At 39.8% G+C, this 22,104-nt stretch overlaps 1 pseudogene; it reads right to left on the bottom strand.

The window, feature by feature from the left end:
- The window catches only part of LOC138812323 (leucine-rich repeat-containing protein 14B-like), a 43,689-nt pseudogene that overhangs the window by 11,685 nt on the left and 9,900 nt on the right, over positions 1–22,104 (bottom strand).

Raw genomic sequence — 22,104 nt, forward strand, 5'->3', positions numbered from 1 at the left:
AAAGGAGGAGGCTGCAATGCTTGGTAAGAAATGTATGCATTATCCTGCCCATGTAATTGTAACCCCTCTGTACAGTATGTTCACAAATAAAATAAAAAAAATTAAAAAAAAAGAGTCTCACTGACCGGGCACCGGTGGCTCATGCTTGTAATCCTAGCTACTCAGGATGCTGAGATCTGTGGAACGTGGTTCAAAGCCAGCCCAGGCAGGAAAGTCCGTGAGACTCTTATCTCCAATAAACCACTAGAAAACCAGAAGTGGTGCTGTGGCTTAAGCGGTAGAGTGCTCACCTTGAGCTGAAGAGCTGAGGGATAGCGCCCAGGCCCAGAGTTCAAGTCCCATGACGGAACAACAACAACAAAAAAGAGTCTCATGGACTTTTCTGCCTAGGCTTGTTTTGAACCATGATCCTCAGATGCAGCCTCTTGAGTAGTTAAGATTGCAGCCATGAACGACTGGCACCCAGCTATGCCAGTGTTTTTAATGATCTCCTTCCCTCATGAGTTCTGCTTGAGAATGTGGCTTCTGCCTTTGGACAGTGGCCACCGGTAGCGCTAGCTCTGGTCAAATCCAGGCAGGAATTTCTGAAGCTTCTCTGACCCTGTGTACCCAGGCACCCTCACCACCAGCCCTCGCTGCCAACAGGAATGAGTAATGAACAATCACATGACCAGATGAAGTGCAGAAAATTCCATGCTTAGTGATCTCTTACTCTAAATAGCATTTTTAAAAGAAACGTTTGGTAACACAATGAAGAGACAAAGGTCAAGGGGGGAACCAATACAACAACAATATAAACAAAACAATATGTTGGAAATGATCTGTACAACTTGGGGCTGGGTGATGGGGGTAGAGAAAGCAGGAGAAAATTGAGGGATGGGGTAACAAGTTTGTCAAGAAATGTATTTATTACCTTATGTAACACTAAACTGTACATCATCTTGACAATAAAAATAAATAAATAAAAATGTATAAATAAAAGGAAAATTTCAGCATAGCAGACTGGGAGTGAAAAGTCACGTTTATGAAAGCAGAGTCAAACAAGAATAGTTTCTTAGGTTAGTGAAGGAAAAGATGATGTCATATTCATTTTTATATTACTCAGCCTCAGAAGACAATGAGCACATATTTAAACATACATTTTATGCGAGGCACTATTGTCTCATGGATACAATTCTAGCTACTCAGGAAGCTGACATCTGAGGACCAACGTTCAAAGTCAGCATAGGCTGACAAGTTTTCAAGACTGTTATCTCCAATTAACTAGCAAAAATAATGATACTAGAGGCATAACTATATGGCATAGCACCAGCCACAAGCCAAAACAAAATAAAACAAAGAACCCCAGTAAGAATGAGAGATCCATTGTTCAAGACCTAATAGTGGGACACACGCACACACACACACACACACACACACACACACACACACACACACACACACACACACACACACACAGGTAAGCAGGATGCTAGCACTGTATGCCAGAGATTAACTTGTAGGTATGCTAGAAACTACTTCTCAGGAGATCTCTCCCAACCCTGAGCAAAGGACAGGCTCTCTGAGAAGATCCTCTCTTCCCCTGGCAAGTCCCACATATGCACAGCCCTCTGTCCTCCAATTAAATCACTTTGTTTTGTGTTTGCTGTTATGTGGTCTTGAACTCAGGACCTTTTGCTGTGATGTAGCTTATTCACCTTTTCAGTGCTTACTTGGAAATAAGAGTCTCATAAACTTTCTTCCTAAGACTGGCTTTCAATCTCTTATCTTTAGATCTCAGACTTAGTACCTAGGGTGACAGGCGTGAGAAATGAGTGCATGACCTCTAAACTATTTTTAAGCCTTAAATTTCGTTTTTGTGGATTCATGGTCCCCCCTCTTCTTTTTTTTTTTTTTTTTGTCGGTAGTGGGGATTGAACTCTGGGCCTGGACGCTGTCCCTCAGCTCTTCAGCTCAAGGCGAGCGCTCTACCACTTGAGCTACAGCGCCACTTCCGGTTTTCTGGTGGTTTATTGGAGATAGGAGTCTCACGGTCTCTCCTGCCCGGGCTGGCTTTGAACCGCGATCCTCAGATCTCAGCCTCCTGAGTAGCTAGGATTACAGGCGTGAGCCACCAGCGCCCGGCCCCCCTCTTCTTTTCAATGGCAGTCTCTGTGGTTTTCTGACTCATTTCCTTTGGCATTCAGTGATATCAGTAACCAGATCTCTGATGGTGAGACAAATCTCATTGTTTGATAGACATACAAGGAAAAAGTTGGGGCTTGAAATTTTTCCCCAGGTAACAGGAGATTAAAAACTTGGTGAGGATAGGAGTAGAGAGGTGGTCGTTAGGATTCTAAGGTGTATTAGTTAATATTGTTTAAATAGAAATTAGGATATACTTACATAATTTTTCCAATTTTTAATGCTACTCATTAAAATCATATTCATTATGGTTCGGACCTGGAATGTCTCCAAAAAGGATAGTCATCCATTGTAGCGATTAATGTTCAGAGATGCAGCTTCAGTGAAGTAATTGCATTTGAGTGCTCTGTCCTCATCAGTAAGTAAATCCATTGTTAAGTTCCTAATTTGATAGACTTTTGGAAGCGATGGAATCTTTGAAGGTTAAAAGACCTAGTTGAAAGACCTGGGGTTTTAAAAGTGATATCCTTTCCTGGCCTGTTCCTCTCATTTATCCTCGTGCTCTGTTTGCTTCCTATTTGGTCCATGAGCTGAGTAGCTTTTTCTTAACACATGCTTCCACCACAATGTGGCAGACTCTCTGAAATCTTCCCAGATTCATCAAAGGACAAAGCTGCCCTTGAGTGTGTTTACCACAATGATAAAAATACGTAAATCTGTCATTTTTGGAGGTTAATTGCTTTTAATTAGAACAGTGATTCTCAGAGTATGTCTCAAACCTACATCATCAGCACTGAGGAATTGTCAGAACTGTCCGGTTTTTTGTCTTTTATTATTTTTTGGTAGTTCTGAGGTTTGAATGAAGGGTTTTACACATTGTAGGTAGTCACTCTAGCAATTTGAGCCATGCCTTTTAAACTTTATTTATTTTTCCTATAAGGTTCTATGTTTACAACCCCAAGGCAAGCCTCAAACCATTATCGTATCATCTAGCTTTCTGAGTTGTTGGATTTACAGGTGGGTTTGATCCTGAGATAGGATCTTGATAATATTTTTTCTGAGTTGGCCTTGCTTCCTAAGTAGCTGAGATTATTGGCTAATGCAAACCCAAATTGTTGGCTGTCCTTTTCCTTTGCCCCAGATAAGCTAATTAGAGAAGAAGGGTAAGAGTGAGCCTATCCAAATGATTTTGGGGAAATGTAGATTAAATGTAGATTGGATTTGCAGGAACTGTGTTGAGGACTGCTTTAGTAGAAATTTAAAAAAATATTCTAAGGATGATAAAGGCTGATTTTTGAAGAGATATGAGTGATGGAAAAACATGTTTATCACTCTTTAATTTGTTATCTGTCCCTTCACAAACATGTGACATCCAAAGCTGGCAAAACTATGTCCATATTGTCAAACATAGCTAACATCCTGTCCACACACAGCCAGCAGGCAGCAGATATCCATTATTAAGTTAACATGCATAATTGAATAATAGTAGACTAATAAACTATTATTTCAGTCTTTATTAGAAAGACAGTCAGCAATGTAGGCCCATATAGTTCAAGCATTTGTGTGTCTTAAATCATTTAAATAAGGATACAGTTGGACTCATTGCAACAATGAGATGTACAACTCGTTATGTCGAAAACGAACTTTACAACTGTGATGGGGGAGGAGGATTAGGTGGCGGGGTGTGGAGAGGATGGGAAGGAATGGGAAGGGGAAACAAAGGGGGAGACTACAATGCTTGATAAGAACTGTACTCATTATCTTGCCCATCTAATTGTAACCCCTCTGTATAGTATTTTCACAATAAAAAAGTCTACAAAATATCTGGGTTCAAGTTGTAATTAATTAACTTTAATTTTTGTGCCTTTCCTGGGCTTGAATTCAGGGCCTAGACAATGTCCTCATGCATTTTTGCTCAAGATTTGTGCCCTACTGCTTCAGACATGGCTCCACCTCTGGTTTGTTGATGGTTCATTCGAGTTAAGAGTATTACAGACTTTCCTACCCAGACTGGCTATACATATGATTCTCAGATCTTAGTCTCCTGAGTAGCTGGGATTTATGAATATATCATCAGTATCCTGAAAGCTTTTATTATAGAGATCTTAACATGTTCATTTCTATGCAGAATTAGAACAAATCATTATTCTCCTTAAAAGCTTTGATTGCATATTCTAATTATAGCATGTGCATTAATTTTGTTGCTGTCATTAAAAATCCCTACAACTTCGGGGATTTAATTGACTTAAATTTTGTATATCAAAGTGACAGATAAGCTTGGTACTGGTGGTTCGCACCTGTAATCTTTGCTACTCAGAAGAGTGAAATCTGAGAATCATAGATAAAACTAGCCCTATCAGGACAGCCTATGAGACTTTTATCTGCAATTAAGAGCCGAAAAATGGCAGAAGTGGGGCTGTGGCTCAAGTTGTAGGGCATTAGGCTTTTATCAAAGCAGTTTAGGGACTCAGAATTCAAGCCTCAGGACTAGCAGACATAAAAGGAGACAAGGGAGCTGCACAGAGGCAAAAGGCCTGAGAAACACTGACGGTTTGTGTTTTTAAGTTTTAATACAAAGTTGTAGAGATTTGATTACTCACAACGGTGGTACTTAAATGAATTAGCAGGCAACAAGTGAGTGTTTGTGGGTCTCCTTAGATGACTCAGTTTATTAGAGTGTCAATGGAAAAGTTCACCTGACAAAATGAAAAGGGCAAAGATGAATTTTGGCTATTACAATACGAGTTATTCAACTCAGCTGAAACAAAAATTGGGAGAGAGTTTGCTGTGTGTGCCAATTCTGTGGTTTAGACAGGGCCTGGGTGCTGTCCCTGAGCTTTTTATTGCACAAGGCTAGTACTCTGCTCCTTGAACCACTGTTCCACTTCAACTTCTCTGTGTTTAATTGGAGATAAGAATATCACAGACTCCTCTGCCTGACCAGTCCATGTTGCACATGTAGTGACAATACGAAATGGAACCTCATTATCAAAAAATAACTATGGTTAAGGTCATACTTATGATAAAATATTTGAACTATAATTTTTAGATATTAACAATTATATTTTTGTATGCTACGCATTGGTGGCTCATGCCTGTAATTCTAGCTACTAAGGAGGCTGACATCTGAGGATCAAAGCCAATCCAGGCAGGAAAGTCAAGGAGACTTTTTTTTTTTAATTTTTCTTTCATTTCTTTTGTGAACATACTGTACAGAGGGGTTACAATTACAGTGGCGGGATAATGCATACATTTCTAATCAAGCATTGCAGCCTCCTCCTTTGTTTACGCTTCACATCCCTTCCCAGCCTCCCCCCTCCCCCCCCCGCCACCTGACCAAATCCTCCCCCTCTACCCCCCCCACACCAACGTTGTAAAGCTCCTTTGCTACATGACAATTTGTACTTCTCATTGTTGCAACAGGTCCACCTGAATCCTTAAACGACTTGATTTTCCCCAATTCCTCCACAAGTTATACCGACATCAAATATAGTGGAAGCAGGGATTATACTGTGGGGGAGGGACATACAAATCAACAAGGAAATAATATTATAAATGCATTAGAAACAAATGCATGGAAGAAAAAAACATTAAAATACATATCTAAGGGTTCATTTTCCTAACATCACATTATCTGAACTTTTCCGGTTGACTCATACATATACTAGATATTGCAAATAAGGGAAACCTTGGGACCTATGTTTCTTTGGGCCCGGCTTACTTCACTTAATACAATTTTTTCCAAGTCTTTCCATGTCTTAACAAATGGGGCAATATCATTCTTTCTGTTGGAGGCATAGAATTCCATTGTGTATATATACCACATTTTCTTGATCCATTCATCTACTGAGGGGCATCTGGGTTGGTGCCATATCTTAGCTGTGGTAAATAATGCTGAAATAAACATAGTTGTGCTGGTAGCGTTAGTGTGGTCTTGTTTGTAAACATTTGGGTAAATACCCAAAAGTGGGATTGCTGGGTCATAGGGGAGCTCTATGTGGAGTCTTTTGAGGAACCTCCATACTGCTTCCAAAGTAGTTGAACAAGTTTACATTCCCACCAACAATGAAGTAAGGTTCCCTTCTGTCCACATCCCCTCCAGCATCTGTTGTTGTTAGAGTTCTTGATTTTTGCCAATCTAACTGGAGTGAGGTGGTATCTCAATGTTGTTTGGATTTGCATTTCTTTTATGGCTAGGGAGGTTGAACATTTCTTCATGTGTCTATTGGCCATCCTCCTTTCTTTTCAGAGAAGTTTCTCTTCAAGTCTTTAGCCCACTTATTTATTGAGCAGTTGTTTCTTTGAGGATTTGTTGTTGGGGGATTTAATTTTTTGAGTTCCAAGTATATTTTAGACATGAGACCCTTATCTGTTATATGGCTAGTGAAGATCTCCCAATCCGTGGGCTTTGTAGTGATCTTGCTAGCTATGTCCTTTGCCACCCAGAAGCTCTGCAAGTCATGAAAACCCATTTGACCAACCTTTCTTTGATTTGTTGTGTTTCCGGGTCTCTATTAAGAGAATTTCAGCCTGAGCCAAGGAGACCTAGGGTTTCTCCTATTCCATCCTGTAATGTCTGCTTTGACTTCGAGGTCTTTGATCCATTTGGAATTGATTCCGGTGGAGGGTGATAGATAAGGATCTAGCTTTAATTTTCTACAAGTAGTTAACCAATTTTGCCAGCACCATTTACTGAAGAGGCTGTCTTTCTTCCATTCTATTGTTTTAGCTCCCTTATCGAAGATTAGATAGCTATAGGGCTCTGGGTTCATTTCTGGGTTTTCAATTCTATTCCATTAGTCCTGAGGTCTGTTCTTATGCCAATACCAAGCTGTTTTGATTACTATGGCTTTATAGTAGTTTGAAATTTGGTATTGATATTCCTCCAGCAGTGTTCTTTCCGTTGAGGAGCGTTTTTGCTATTCGGGGTCTTTTATTGTTTCACATGAATTTTTGGATTGCCTCTTCTATTTCCTTGAAGAATGAGTTTGGAATTTTGATAGGTATCGCGTTGAATTTATAGATAGCCTTGGGAAGTATTGCCATTTTCACGATCTTAATCTTCCCAATCCAGGAGCATGGGAGGTTTTGCTATTTTTGAAGTTCTGTTTTGATTTCCTTTTTCAAGATTTTAAAGTTTTCATCATAGAGGTCCTTCACCTCTTTGGTTAAGTTGATTCCTAGATATTTTATTTTTTGTGGGGCTATTACAAATGGAGTTCCTTTCCTAATTTCAGCCACAGTTTTCTCATTGTTGGCATACAGAAAAGCCATTGATTTTGGGGGGTTAATTATATACCCTTCTACCTTGCGAAAGTTTTGAATCAGCCTGAGTAATTTGGGAGTGGAGTCTATGGGATTCTTTAAATACAAGATCATGTCATCTGCAACGAGGGAGAGTTTTATTTCTTCTTTCACTATTTGGATCCATTTATGTGTGCATCTTGTGTCATTGCTGTAGCTAGGCATTCCAATACTAGATCGAAGAGAAGTGGAGAGAGTGGACATCCTTGTCTTGTTCCTGAGTTAAGAGGAAATGGCTTTAGTTTTTCACCATTAAATATAATGCTGGCTGTAAGTTTGTCATATTCAGCCTTTATTGTATTGAGGAATGTTCCATGGATTCCTAATTTTTCCAGAACGTTCATCATAAAGTGGTGATGTATCTTGTCGAATGCTTTTTCTACATCTATTGAGATAACCATGTGGTTCTTATTCTTGCTCCTGTTGATGTGATGAATAATATTAATTGATTTGCGTATATTGAACCAGCTTTGCATCCCTGAAATGAATCCTGTTTGATCGCGGTGTATGATTTTTGGATGAATTGTTGAGGTCGATTGTCCAAAATTTTTTTGAAAAATTTTGCATCAATGTTCATCAAACTAATGGGTCTATAGTTCTCTTTCTTTGATGAGTCCCTGCCTGGTTTTGGGATGAGGGTTATGATGGCTTCATAGAATGTGTTCGGTAGTGAACTTTCCTATTTCAATTTCATTGAAGAGTTGGAAGAGTATTGGTGTGAGGTGTGTTTTGAAGGTCTTGTAAAATTCCACTGTAAAACCATCTGGTCCTGGACTTTTCTTAGCAGGAAGTCTCTTATTGCTGTTTCTATTTCCATGCTTGATATGGACCTGTTAAGATGGTTTAACTCATCTTGGTTTAGTTTTGGCATGTCAGTATTTGCTAGGAAAAGGTCCATTTCCGTTATTCTCAAACTTATTAGCATAAAGTTTTGAGAAGTATTCCCTTATAATGTTCTGAATCTTGGTTGTTTTTGTGGTGATGTTTCCATTCTCATCTCTGAGTTTATTTATTTGAGTGTGTTCTCTTCTTTTTCTGATGAGATTTGCTAAGGGTCTGTCAATTTTGCTAATTGTTTCGAAGAACCAACTCTTTGTTTTGTTGATTCTTTCTATACTTTTTGGATTCTAATTAATTTAATTCTGATATAATTTTAATTATTTCTTTCCCTCTACTGGATTGGGGTTTATCTTGCTGCTCTTTTTCAAGGAGGTTTAGATGTGTCATTAAATTATTGGTTTCAGATCTCTCAAATTTGTTTATGTAGGAGGTCAGAGATATACTCTTGCCTCTGAGTACTGCTTTTGGTGTATCCCAGAGGAGCTGTTAATTTGTGTGTTCATTTTTGTTGTATAGCATAAACATTTGAATTTCCTTTCTAATGTTTTCCATGTTCCACTCGTGATTCAGCAGTGCGTTGTTCAGCCTCATGTGTTACCAGAATTTCTTTGGTGGCTTTTGGTGTTGAGTTCTAATTTTATTCCCTTGTCGTCAGAGAGAATGCCTGGTATAACTTCAATGTTTCTGAGTTTGCTTTGTGGCCTAAAATGTGGTCTATTTTAGAAAATGTTCCATGGGCTGCTGAGAAAAACGTGTATTTTGATGGTGCTGGGTGAAATGTGCGGTAGATGTCTATTAAATCTAATTGACCTATGCAACTGTTTAGATCTGCGGTTTCTCTGTTGAGTGTTTGCCGAGTTGATCTAACTATTGGGGAGAGTGGTGTGTTAAAATCCCCAACCATTAATGTCTTTTGATCTATGTGGGTTTTGGGGGAGAATAGTGTTTCTTTGATACATTTGGGTGCTCCATTGTTTGGTAAATAGATATTTAGAATTGTAATATCATCCTGAAGGAGGGATCCCTTAATTAGTATGTAGCGACCTTCTTTATCTTTTCTCATGAATTTTAATTTGAAGTCTATTTTATCTGATATTAGGATTGCAACTCCCGCCTATTTATGGGGTCTGTTTTCATGGTAGATTTTGTTCCAGTCTTTAACATTGAAAATGTGTTCGTTTTTACGGGCAAGATGTGACTCATGAAGGCAGCAGATAGAAGGATCTTGTTTTTTAATCCAGCTAGACAGTCTATGTCGCTTACTTGGAGAGTTAAGTCCATTAACATTAGTAGATAGAACTGAGGGGTATTTGGTATTTCCTGCCATGTTATCCACCTTCTTGGGGGCTGCGAAAACTAGGTTCTTCCTAAGGTTCTTGGATTCTCAGTTTGGGTGCAGTTTCTTGGCCTTTGTTGTGGTCTTGTTGGTTTTCTATGTGTAGGACATCTTTAAGAATCTTTTGTAGGGCTGGTTTGGTGGAGATGTATTGTTTCAATTTTTCTTTGCTATGGAAGGTTTTTATTTGGCCTTCAGTTATGAAGGAGAGTTAAGCTTGGTACAGTATTCTTGGTTGATAGTTGTTTGTTTTTAAGGCATGGCATACATCATTCCAGGCTCTTCTTGCTGTGATTGTCTCTGCTGAGAAATCTGAGGTGATTCTAATTGGTTGCCCTTTATAGGTGATTATTCTTTTCTCCTTGACAGCTTTAAGGACCTTTTCCCTGGTCTGAATTGATCCTGTTTGGATTATAATGTGATAGTGGGATGTTCTATATTCTTCTTGTCTATTTGGGGTTCTAAAAGTTTCTTGTATCTGAATAGGCCTATCTTTTTGCATGTTTGGGAAGTTCTCTGCTAGCATCCTGTTAAACAAATTTCCTAGAACATTAACTTCTGTTTCTAGGTGCTCCTCTACGCCCATTATCCTTAGATTAGGCCTTCTGATGGTGTCTTCCAAGTGTTGGACAGATCTATCATATTTCTTGGACTTGTCTTGGATGGTAGTATCTTCTTTCTCTATAATATCTAGGCTGTCTTCAAACCCTGAGATTCGATCTTCTTCATGGTCTAACCTGCTGTCCAGACTTTCTACTTTGTTTTTTATCTCTTTTCCTTCTAATTGCTCGCTTTGATGGCTTCAAATTCTTTGTTGAAGCTTTGTTTTAGATCTTGTATGAACTTCTTTACTTCCTTAATTTGATGTTCAGTGTTTATTCTCAAATCACTTAGTTGATTAGTTATGGTTTCCTTGGACTCCCATTCCTTCTGTTTGGTTCCATTTAGCATTGCCTTTTTGGTCTTCCTGACTTCCTTCAGCTCTTTGTTAATGTATTCCATGAATTCCTTTAGTGATCTTTGTGTATTCTCATCCTGCTCTCTCAATTCCTGTATTACTCTTTGCTAGCTTCCTCCCTTTCGTGGGATTCCTGTAGTTCTCTTTGAGTATTCTCAGCCTGCTCATGCCATTCCTGCCTTTCTCTTTGTGAATTCTCATGCTGCTCACCCAAATCCTGTATCAATTTTTGAGTAGCTTCCTCACGCTTATGATATTCCTGTATAAACTTTTGGATTGCCTCCTCTCTCTCCCTATCACGCTCATACAGTCCTTTTTATGTTTTCAGTCTTTTCATTTATCATTTTTGCCAGCAGTGTTTGTAGAGCTATTTGAGAACTCTCCTCTGGATTATTCATTATTTGTTCCTTCCCCTGGTTATCAAGAGTGGGAATTGAGATACCCGGATTTGCCATTTTTCTTGTGTTTTTCCGGCTTACTCTGCCCGTTTGAGATGAAAAGAGCTCCAGTGTTGTGCTAGTACACTATCTTAAGGCAAGCATCAACCAAAGTCTGAATTTGCACACACAATAGTCTACAGATACAATCTAGTTCAACAGATACATCTATTCCACATCAAACAACTATATGTTAATGGGCTACGAACCGCGAAGAAGAATTTTCACAACCAGAAATTATTAGGGTTAGGGAGAGATGTGGTTTAAAAAAGTAATAGATTGATGTGGGAAGGCACAGGGAGAGTTAACTAAGTCCTAATCTCAAAGCAGGAAATAGGTTGTGTAGGATGAAAGTAGAGAGAGAGATAAAAAACAAGAAATGGAAAGGGAAAAGAAAGAGAATAGAAAAAATATAAAAGTAAAAATTAATAATATTATGCAGAACAAAAGCAATCTATTTAGAGAAGAACGTGAATATATTGAGAGAAGGGGAGGGATATAAAGGAGATATGAAAAACTTAAAAATAAAAATGCTTAAGGGGCTGGGATGGTGGCTCAGTGGTAGAGTGCTTGCCTTGCATGCATGAGGCTCTGGGTTCGATTCCTCAGCACCACATATACAAAAAAACCCGGAAATGGTGCTGTGACTCAAGTGGTAGAGCACTTGCTTTGAGCTGAAGAGTTAAGGGACAGCACCCAAGCCCAGAGTTCAGGCCCACAACCGACCAAAAAAATAAAAATAAAAATAAAAATGCTTAAAATATTATATAGGTATAAAGAGGAAGTACTGCTATTAAGGAATTTAAGCCTCAGAGGTTTTGAATTGAGTAATAAATTTGTGGATTAAGTGTGTACACAATGGGGGATATTGTCTAATAGTCAACTAAGAGTTTATCTGAGGATGTGCAGGACAACAATTAAGTCACATAAAGAAGAACAAAAGAGAGGAAATGGTGAAAAGGACAAGAAAGGAAGAAAAAAAGATCAGAAGTCCAGTAGAGCTAAACAAAAAACAAAAAGATAATTAAAAAAGAAAAAAAGAGAAAGAAAACAAAAAAAAGAAAGAAAAACGCACACTCAGGTATCCCTAAAATAAAAATTATGAGAGGAATAAAAAGTTACTGGAAAACAATTTTTTTTAAAAACGCAAAAATTAAAGATTAAAAAAAGTTTTAGAAAAGAAAAAAAAATTTATATAAGGTACCAAAAAAAGAAGAAGAAGTAGAAGAAGAAGAAGGAGAAGAAGAAGGAGAAGAAGAAGAAGAAGAAGAAGAAGAAGAAGAAGAAGAAGAAGAAGAAGAAGAAGAAGAAGAAGAAGAAGAAGAAGAAGAAGAAGAAGAGGAGGAGGAGGAGGAGGAGGAGGAAGAAAGTTCTTTGATTTTTTGGGGAGGGGTGGGAAAAATCCAGTATCTCCCTTGTGTATGTAACCAGCCTCTTGTTGGAGTCTCTGGTCTGCTTGTGGTCCTGTGTCTTGGTTGGTTTCTTAAGTCAGTTTTTTCTAACAGGCAGAAACATGCTCTGCTTTACCCAGGATTTTGTGATCCTCCTCCAAGGCTAGTTCAATGGGAGGCAGATCTACTTTGAGAATCACAAAAGAGGGAGTTGCAGTGATGAAGCTAGGTTTTGGGTAGAGTTGAGGCCATTCAACAAACAGTAGCTTTTCCCGCTGGCTAGTTTGTGAGAAATTCACAGCACCCACTATGGAGCCATTCTCAGGGTTTCTGTTTACTGAATTTCAATTGATTGTCGAGGCTGCTGAAGGGAGGGGCAGCTTCTGGCTCTGATTACCCAGTGAAGAAAGCCACTGCTAGGGCTGGCGCCTGAGCTGGGTGACTTTTCCCTGGGTGGAGCTGAGTCTGGCAGGTCACGCCGCCGTTAAGTTCTTTTGACCTGCTAAATGACTTGTTTTATTCCAAGGCTTGAGTTGGGGCTAGCAGCTCCAACGAGCTTTGTCGGTATCCAAGATGGAGATCTCCGGTACTGGGGGGGGTGGGGGGAGTGGCCTTCCTTCCTCTGCTCCCTGGGAAGGAGTGAGGATGTCAGGCTTCTACTCCCGCCGAGTCTTGGTTCCTGGGTCATCTCTGGTTCTCTGAACTGCAGGATGAAGATGTCCGCTCCTTGTCGGTTCTTGCTGGTGTTGAGTAGAATCCATTTGCCCGCTGCATCTGTCTCCTTCATGCCAGACTCTCTGTGGTTCAGGTATGGCCCCTGCAGTCGCCGCCACCACCGCTGCCGCCACCGCCGCTGCTGCCGCAGCTGCTAGCAAGAGCTCAGATCTGTCTCCTAGCCTGGATTTTCTCTCTCTGGCCTGACTCTCTTTTCTGTGATGGCACACTTGGTGTGATTCTCTTGCTTAGGACTGTTCACTGGAACTCTAAAACTGCTTTCTATGCGAGAGCTTGTTTAGACTCCAGCTTCTGCTCCTCCATCTTCCCGGAATTCCATCTCCATGAGACTCTTATCTCCAATAAACCACAAGATAAACCAGAACTGGTACTGTGATTCAAGTACAGTGTTAGCCTTGAGCTGAAGAGCTAACTGACAGCGCCCAGGCCCAGAGCACAAGCCCCATAACCAAAAATGTGCATACTCACACACACACACACACACACACATACGTAGGGATTGTGTTATTCTTTTACCCATTCATCATTGGTGGACCTACAGCTTTCTTAATGATTGCAATAAATATGGACAAGATCACATAGTAGATCTACTATTGCCAACTTAGATATTTTAAAATGTGCATTTCCATGCAATTTAGTACATTAATGATGTTGTCCAGTGATCTACTTTGAAACTTTTTCCATCTTCTCTAATTGAAACATTGGAGAAATGCACCTTCTACAGATCTGCTTTGCTAATTACATCACCATCAATTATTTAATGCATATGGCATTCCATCAAGGTAACTGTCTTTTGAACTAGTGCAGCTGCAAGCACTTAATCATTCATATGTTTACTCATATTTTTTTTATTTTCAAGATGATGTACAGAGGGGTTACATTGACCTAAGTAAAGTAGAATGTGCATTTCTTCTCAAACATGTTACCACTTCCCTCATTTTTCTCATAATTTCCCTCCCCTCTTACACCTTCCCCCCAAGTTGTACAATCATTTCCGACATATTATTCTGTGTATATTGCTGCTCTGTCATCTTTTCTCACCTTTCTGTTGTTCCCCTTCCTTTTCCTTATTCAGATAAATGTATATAAAATACCAGAGTACCAAAATCAAATACAGTGACAACAGGGGATATATCATAGTGGGAAGAAAATACAAAAAATTTACTTGTTTTCATTTTTTATTTTTGGCAGGGGGCGGGTGGTCATGAGGCCTGAACTCTGGGCTGGGGCCTGTCCCTCAGCTCTTCAGCTCAAGGCTAATGTTCTACTACTTGAATCATAGCATCACATCTGGCTTTTTCTGTTTAGATGTTGCTGAAGAATTGAACCCAGGGCCACATGATTGCAATAAATAGAGGCAAGTACTCTACTACTGAGCCACCTTCCCATCCTGTTGTTGCACTTTTAATGTACTATGTGATTTTTTCGTTTTTTTGGTACATTCTCTTTTTTTAATGAGTTTCAAATAATTGTGGAAAATTCTTTCATATACAAATAGATCCTGTGGAGATTTTAGCTAGAAAAATTTTCTATGCCTTTCATTATTTTTAATTTTTGTCGGTCATGGGGCAAAAAAAAAGAAACTTTGCCACTTTAGCGGGGAGGGGGGGAGGGAGGAGGAAATGGAAAGGTATGGGAAGGGGAAACAAAGGAGGAGCAACAATGCTTGATAAGAAATGTACTCATTTCCTTGCCCATGTAATTGTAATGCCTCTGTGTGGTATTTTCACAATAAAAAACAATAATAAAAAATTGCTATGTGTTCTGGTATATAGGTATAATACTGTCTTCTTTGGAGGCCGAAGTAGGAAGATTTCTTGTTCAAGTCCAGCCCTAGTAGATTAGCAAAACTATATTAACCCCCAAGTATAAACAAAAGGGGTTGTGGACATAACTCAAATACTATAGCACCTACGTAGCATGCACAGGCTTTGGTTCAATCTTCAGGGGAAACAAAAGTGAAAAGGAAGAGAAAAAATCCTGAATTATCAAAGTTGATACTGTGTAGATATTTCTAGATAACCATTTAGCCATCAAATCTATACAGGAATTTTTAGAAAGAGATAAGAATTTCAACAAATTGCAATTGCAGCAAACATGGCTTATTTATCTTATTTATATTATGGTGGGAATAATAGGCAATTAGAATGAATATGAGAGCTTCAGAAGAAATTGGCAATTTATCGAGGAAGAATGTCAAGCATTGCTTTGAGACACTAAAAATGGAAGCAGCAGGTCAGATTTCAGACATATTTGCAGCTGAACTGGGATGTAGACCAGCCCTGCCCTTACTACAGTCCCCTGAAAAAATTTTTGCCAACCTCTGCTATCCTTCTGGGCTGTAAAGCCATTCTCCTAACCTGTTCAGAGACAGGGGCTTCACCCCAACCAACGTCTTACAAAACAGTTCACCTTTTGCCTTCCCCAATCAAAAGTCCTGACAAATAAGCAATGGAATTCCCATCTCTCCTTCGTGTTTTTGAGCTAAAATTCTGCAGCCATATTTTAAGAATGTATTTTCAAGATTGTTTTAATTAGTGTTTCCTGGATGGGAAACTGGAATAGCCCCAAATGCATCTATTTTTATTTGTTTCCCACTCTGCTGATGTTGTACTCACTTGACACCATGGAAAACATTGTGGGTAACCCTTGAAGTTGAGCTAATTTTTCAAGGCCCCTGGGCAGTGGGATAGATCACCCTCTCAGATTAGCTATTACAACCAGTGATTAAAGTGTAACCTGGTCTTTCAGAAATAACAGAAATTCTGCCACGTTTTTCAGTTCTGTTAAATGTGGTGGACAGAGCTAACCCTGAATGCTGGCTGCATGTTGGGTTGCCATCGAAGCAAGCGGCATCCTTGGCCACTTGTTCCACAGAGAAGCTCCTCCCTGTGCCAGCTTAATAAAGCAGAAAGTACCTTTCTTTGTTGCTGGCATAGCTATCTCTGCCCTCCCCAAGATAGCTGAACAATAGAAGGGGTATCTCACTAATATGTGGCATGGAAAATACAGGCAACAAAGTGATGGACTTAGCTGTGTCCATCGCTGGCCTTAATGACCCTAGGGGATAGGTGAGATTTTACATTAGACAATATCATCAGTAATGCCAGTGGGAGATTCTTGTCTAAGCATTGGGAATAGCTCTCAGTGTTTCTTTTGCCTACATTAAAGGCTGCTTAATGCACTAGAGCTTGTCTTGGAAAAGACACTGAAAGGAAAAAACAGAGGGGATCGAAAGGGCCACAGAGACACAGAGTTGTCCTAGCCCCTTGTTAGGGATCTTAGAAGAGGAGGTGCACACATGTGGAAGCCCTCAATTTAAGCCTCACTTGATTTGTGAAATAAAATCATTCACTGAGTTGTGCCTCCTGGATTCTGCCTACCTGCATGTTTCCCTTTACAATTCACCCAAATGCCAAGGATGATACAGTACACTGTACTCAACACTCTTTAAATAAACTGAGGCTCAGGGATATGAGCCTGAGTTCCTTGGTAAGCAGCAATGCTGGCACTTGGATCTATGACTCCAGCTGTGAACCTACACTTCATTTGTCTTTTCTGACCTTGAAATAAGAAAATTCTCTTTTCCTGCCTGCCAGCTAACTAGCTCCATGCTCAGTGCCCACTTCCCTATACTCCAGTTCTATCTAGAGAATAAAATACTTGAAGTCATATATCTTCCACACTGATGTGTCTCTGCTTACCAGGAATCAATGCCTGGGGTGCTGGTAGGGCAGCAGAGGACAGCCTCCTTCTGCCTTCCTTATTTCATGCAAGTTTCTTTGTATATACTATCTCTCTTGTAACGCAAGGCTCTGGTGGAGCAGTGTTGCTAATGGGGCAAGATAGAAATCCTAGGAGGTGGAGTTCTCTTTTAATTTTAAATTCCTTAATTCTCAGTTGTCTCACTTTCTGAGGTATAACATATAAGCAAGGGGACAAAGAAATATGCTTTTAGCAAATATCAGAAGAGTTCTCTGTGTCTATTAGAATTGTTGTTTTTGTTGATCATAGAGTTTGAACTTAGGGTCCCGGCACTGTCCCTGGGCTTTTTTGCTCAAGACTAGAGCCCTACCACATTGAGCCAAATTTCCACTTCCAGTTTTCTGGTGGTTAATTGGAGATAAGTGTCTCACAGACTTTCCTGCCTGGGCTGGATTTGAACCACAATTCTCAGATTTCAGCCTCCTGAGTAACAAGTATTACAGTCGTGGGCCACCAGCACCTGGCAGAAATTTTTTCTTTTTTCTTTTTTTAAATACTGTGAGATTTGCAGAGAAAGCAAGAAATTAGAATCTATTGTTGGGAGAGCAAATTAATTAAATGTTTTGTGGACAGCTTGACAAAGTACATTAAGTAATGAAATATGCCTCATCTTTGACCCAGCTAAATACATCTGAATATTCCTCAAAATAAGTCACAGAGAGAGGAAGATATTCTGGGCAAGCATGCCTCAGCACCATATGTCCGTCCTAGGCAAGGTCTGGAAAAATAACCTAGGTGATAAAATTATTACTGCATGTATTCAACTAACTGGAAAGCAATTCTTAAAATACTACATGCCTATTGAAAGGAAAAGGTATTCTTGACACAGGAAGCAAAACAAAAACAAAGTGTTAAAAATAATAGAGTTATCTTGGGGTTCATTTCGCCTAGCATCATCTTTTCTGACCATCTCTGCTTGTCTCATATGTCTATAGTTCTAGCTATTCTGGAATCTAAAGCCAGAAGCTCACTTGAACTCTAGTTCAGGGCTCATCTAAGCAACATATTGAGATACTGTCTAAACACAAATAGCTGTCTTCATCCAACCAGACCATGCTCAAGAAATTATGTAGTCCCAAATGTTTGTATAAAGTACACTTAGGAAGAAGAGGTTCAGGTGTACCTTCACATACAAGGGTGACAGATAGGTAATGACAAATATTTAAGGCTTGAAGACAGAATTTTTATTGTGTTCACTATAAATGATGTATTTGAACAGATCAGACAGACAGATAGAATTGTGTCCATTCATTGAGCCTAAATCAGAATAAAACATACTTAATCGAATCCATTACATGTTACCACAAATTATAAGGCAGCTATCCAACCTGGGTCCTTGCATCCAGCATAAGGAGAATTCAGGTAAGAAGAAAACATATGTAAAGATGATCGAAGGGTTTAGTAGAAGAGAAAAATAACAAAGAGCATATATTATAGACACACCACAGAGAAAAGGGCAATTCGGCCCAGGTCAGCCATCTTGGCCATCTTCCTCATTACAGAGATTGGTCTTGGGTTAAATAGGGAGAATTGTAGACCTTGAAGATGGCTTTCCGATTGGTGGCTATCCTTTCTGTTTCTTGTAATGTTATGACTTCAAAGATTTATTGCCCCATCCTTATGTACTCAACATTTTGAGCATACTCTTTATTCTTCTGTAGCCCTCTTCGCCCATATCCATGTCAGCTAGCTTTGGTTTAGCAGCTGATCATGCCATCTGCCAGTTCTATAGACCACATGTTCTGATTGACTACTTTGCACTAACTCACACTAGAATTACTCTGATTTAAAAAATATGCCATGTTATACATGCATCTGAACAACATGTGGTAGCACATAGTACATTATGTATCAGGTAAAAATAGGGAATAAACATTTTCAGAACAAATACTGTAGTATATTCCCTAAAGTATTAAGTACTACAATTGTTTTATTGAAATGTATAATCATACGTAACTGGTATTTTTGTCAATAAACCTGCTTTTATTTAGGAGGTAGTATGTACAGAAATAGCTCTTAGACAGAATATTAAGTTATCGTAAAAACAACTCCACTTCCATTTCTATTCAAGATGGGTAATTTAGGTATCAATTCCCTCACTTTCTAGAGCAATGAGTTCTCTTCTTCATAGGCAGAACACAGATTCTGATAGCCTTCTTGCTTTAGAGCTGGCCCTGACATCAACCTGACACACTGGCATGGCTTTTTCTTCCCACCAGGTTTCTATCAGTTAGGGAAGCTTTATGGTTGCACACTGAAGACTGACCACCCCAATCTCCAGTCCATGTCTCCCAACTTGAGATAGGATATTCCTTACAGTACCTGAAGTCCATTAGTCCATTAGTCCATTATCTATCTATCTATCTATCTATCTATCTATCTATCTATCTATCTATCTATCTATCTATCTATCTATCTATCTATCTATCTATCTATCTATCTATCTATCTATCTGTCTGTCTGTCTGTCTGTCTGTCTGTCTGTCTGTCTGTCTGTCTGTCTGTCTGTCTGTCTGTCTGTCTATCTATGCTCTATTTTGTGTGCCAGTACTGGAGTTTGAACAGAAAGCCTCATGCTCTTCCTTAGCTGTTTTTGTTCAAGGTTGTCAGCCTCCCATTTTAGCCACACTTCTGCTTCCAATTTTTTGCTGGTTAATTAAATATAAGAGGCTATGGACTTTCCTGCCCAGGGTGGCTTTGAAACACAATCCTCAGATCTCATCCTTCCAAGTAGCTAGGATTACAAATGTGAGCCACCCCTGGGTGACTTCTTACCTTCATACACCTCCTATGGTTTGTGTCATCACCCAAAGGGCTTCTAGCCATAGAAAGCTTACCCATTCTGTCCATGGTTTCAAGATGGAGGCAGCCAAAACTGACAGTCTCAAAGCCTGTGATTTCATCCCACTAGACCCTACCGAAGCCTTCACCACATGAGGCATCTCCCTGCCATGTTCTAGCTCCAATCTTTTTATATCCTTTCTCCCTTTTCTCACCTTCTACCCAGACATGCATAATCTCATCGTTACCTTGGAACTAGTCATCTATCCATCCCATTCCTGGCATTTAAAGAACCCCTGGATTCCAATAGCTCAAGCCTGTATTCCTAGCAACTCAGGAGTCTGAGATCTGAGGATTGTGGGTCAAAGTCAGCTTAGTAAGAGTGAAGCCCACGAGAACCTTACCTTCACTTAACTACTAGAAGTTGAGCTGTGGTTCAAGTGACAGAACACGCTAGCATTAAGTAATAAAGTTCAGGGACCATGTACAGGCCCAGGTCTGTTGTGCATGTACACAAATACGCATTAAAACACATAATGTAATCTGGTTTTATTGTTTGGTGTTTGAATAAGGCTACTTGTTTACAACCTTAGGAAAGAGCACATTTCAGTTGCTTTTTCTACAGTGAACTTGGATGTAAGTCCTGTGTTGTCCTCAAACCCCTGAGTTTCAACAACTGAATATTACAAGTACTGGGATGTTATGCCTGAATGAAATCAACTGATGGTTGAGTCTGCCTTTGCCAGCTGACACTGTCCACAGGGTACTTCTAGTCTTTAGACACTTCCTATGGAAGTGACTGTCCCTTGTAATGTAAAGACTTTTCAGCGGGGGGGGGGGAGGGTGTTGGGCTGGTAGGGATGGTAAGGGGAAAAAAAAGGAGGCAACAATGCTTAATAAGAAATGTACTCATTACCTTGTTCATGTAATTGTAACCCCTCTGTACAATGTTTTCACAATAAAACTTACTAATAATAAAACAAACAAACAAAAAAGACTTTTCTGCCCCCTGGCTCCTGAAACCTCCTCTGAAGTTTTCTTCCTCCTGTTGTCAGGATTCAGCTCATGTGTGCTCCTCTCCAAAAGGCTGAGCAAGCTTTCTTGGAAGATGCATTCTGTCTCCAGGGAGCATGAGACATAATACCTCTTTGGGCAGTAACTCAGGTTTCTGCCCAATCCCATCTGCCAGGATTTTGACTGGGCACTCAGAGCTGCAGCTAATATGGAATGAATGAAAAAGACAACAGTGAAATAGAAGACCTCCCAAAAGAGCTTAGAGAAAGAGTCATAGATTGGAAATTGCTTGGAATATGGTCTTCCCTCCATGAGGCCTCTCCATTTACTAGCTAGCATTCCTGGGCTGGAGTGCCTCTTTGTGGCTCCACCCTTGGTCATGTAGACAATTCCTATATTGCCAATGTAACATCAAAAGCTGATGTTCCCAGGGACATTGGAGGGGACAGTAAGAGGTAGCTACCTATTACTTACACACAAACTACTTAGGCTGTCTAAAGAAATGAAGTCTGGTCATTTGTAGCATTGTGTTGGCAAATTCAACATCTATGGATGGGAGTGCACCTTAATCCTAGTGGAGCTAGAAGAGTCATACAAACGGATTACCCTGAAGCTTTGAGCAGAGCTAGCTGTTGCTGCTGGCTTCTCGACTATTTTGTCTTTGAAGTACCAAGAAAATGATGAAAACATCAGCACATCAAAGCAATTCTCAGTGTTCTTTTGTCACAAGAGTTCCAAAATAAGTTTCCAGCAATAGTTTTGCAAAAGCTTTGGCTGCTCTGTCCCCAGGAGAGACGTCACCTGCCCAAAGTGCCTATTGGACCTGGACATCATCTTAGAAACCAGCTCATCTGGGCTTGTTTGAGGGCTCTCGAGGTAGAGGCGGGGGTGGGAAGTTGATATCCCCAGACCTTATGTCTTTTATCGAGGCATTATCTCTTATTATAATGGTCTCTTTTCTTTTCAGTGAATATCAAGTGTTGTCCTGAATACTGGGTACAAAGCTGTGAACAGAATGAGGTACTTTCATCATGGGGCTTATTTATTGCTGCAAAGCCTAATGCATCATAAATAAGTGGAGATTATGCAGAATATTATGAGAAAAAGGCATGGTAAGGAAAGCCAAACTGTATGATTTCACAATTGAGGGATGTGTAGCTTATACACAAAGCCCAAAAAACAAACAGCTTTAATGTTGTTTCTCTTTTTTTTTGGTGGTAGTAGGGCTTGAACCTTGGGATTGGGCGTTGTCCTTGTGCTCTTCAGCTGAGGTCGAGAACTCTATTTGGTTTTCTGGTGATTATTTGGAGATAAGAATCACAGGGAGGGCTGGGAAGGTGGCTCAGTGGTAGAGAGCTCTCCTTGCATGCTTGAGGCCCTGGGTTCGATTATTCAGCACCACATAAGCAGAAAAAAAAGC

Source organism: Dipodomys merriami, unplaced genomic scaffold (assembly GCF_024711535.1).
Source record: "Dipodomys merriami isolate MVZ:Mamm:240054 unplaced genomic scaffold, mDipMer1.0.p SCAF_561, whole genome shotgun sequence".
In the NCBI taxonomy this organism is placed as follows: Eukaryota; Metazoa; Chordata; class Mammalia; order Rodentia; family Heteromyidae; genus Dipodomys; species Dipodomys merriami.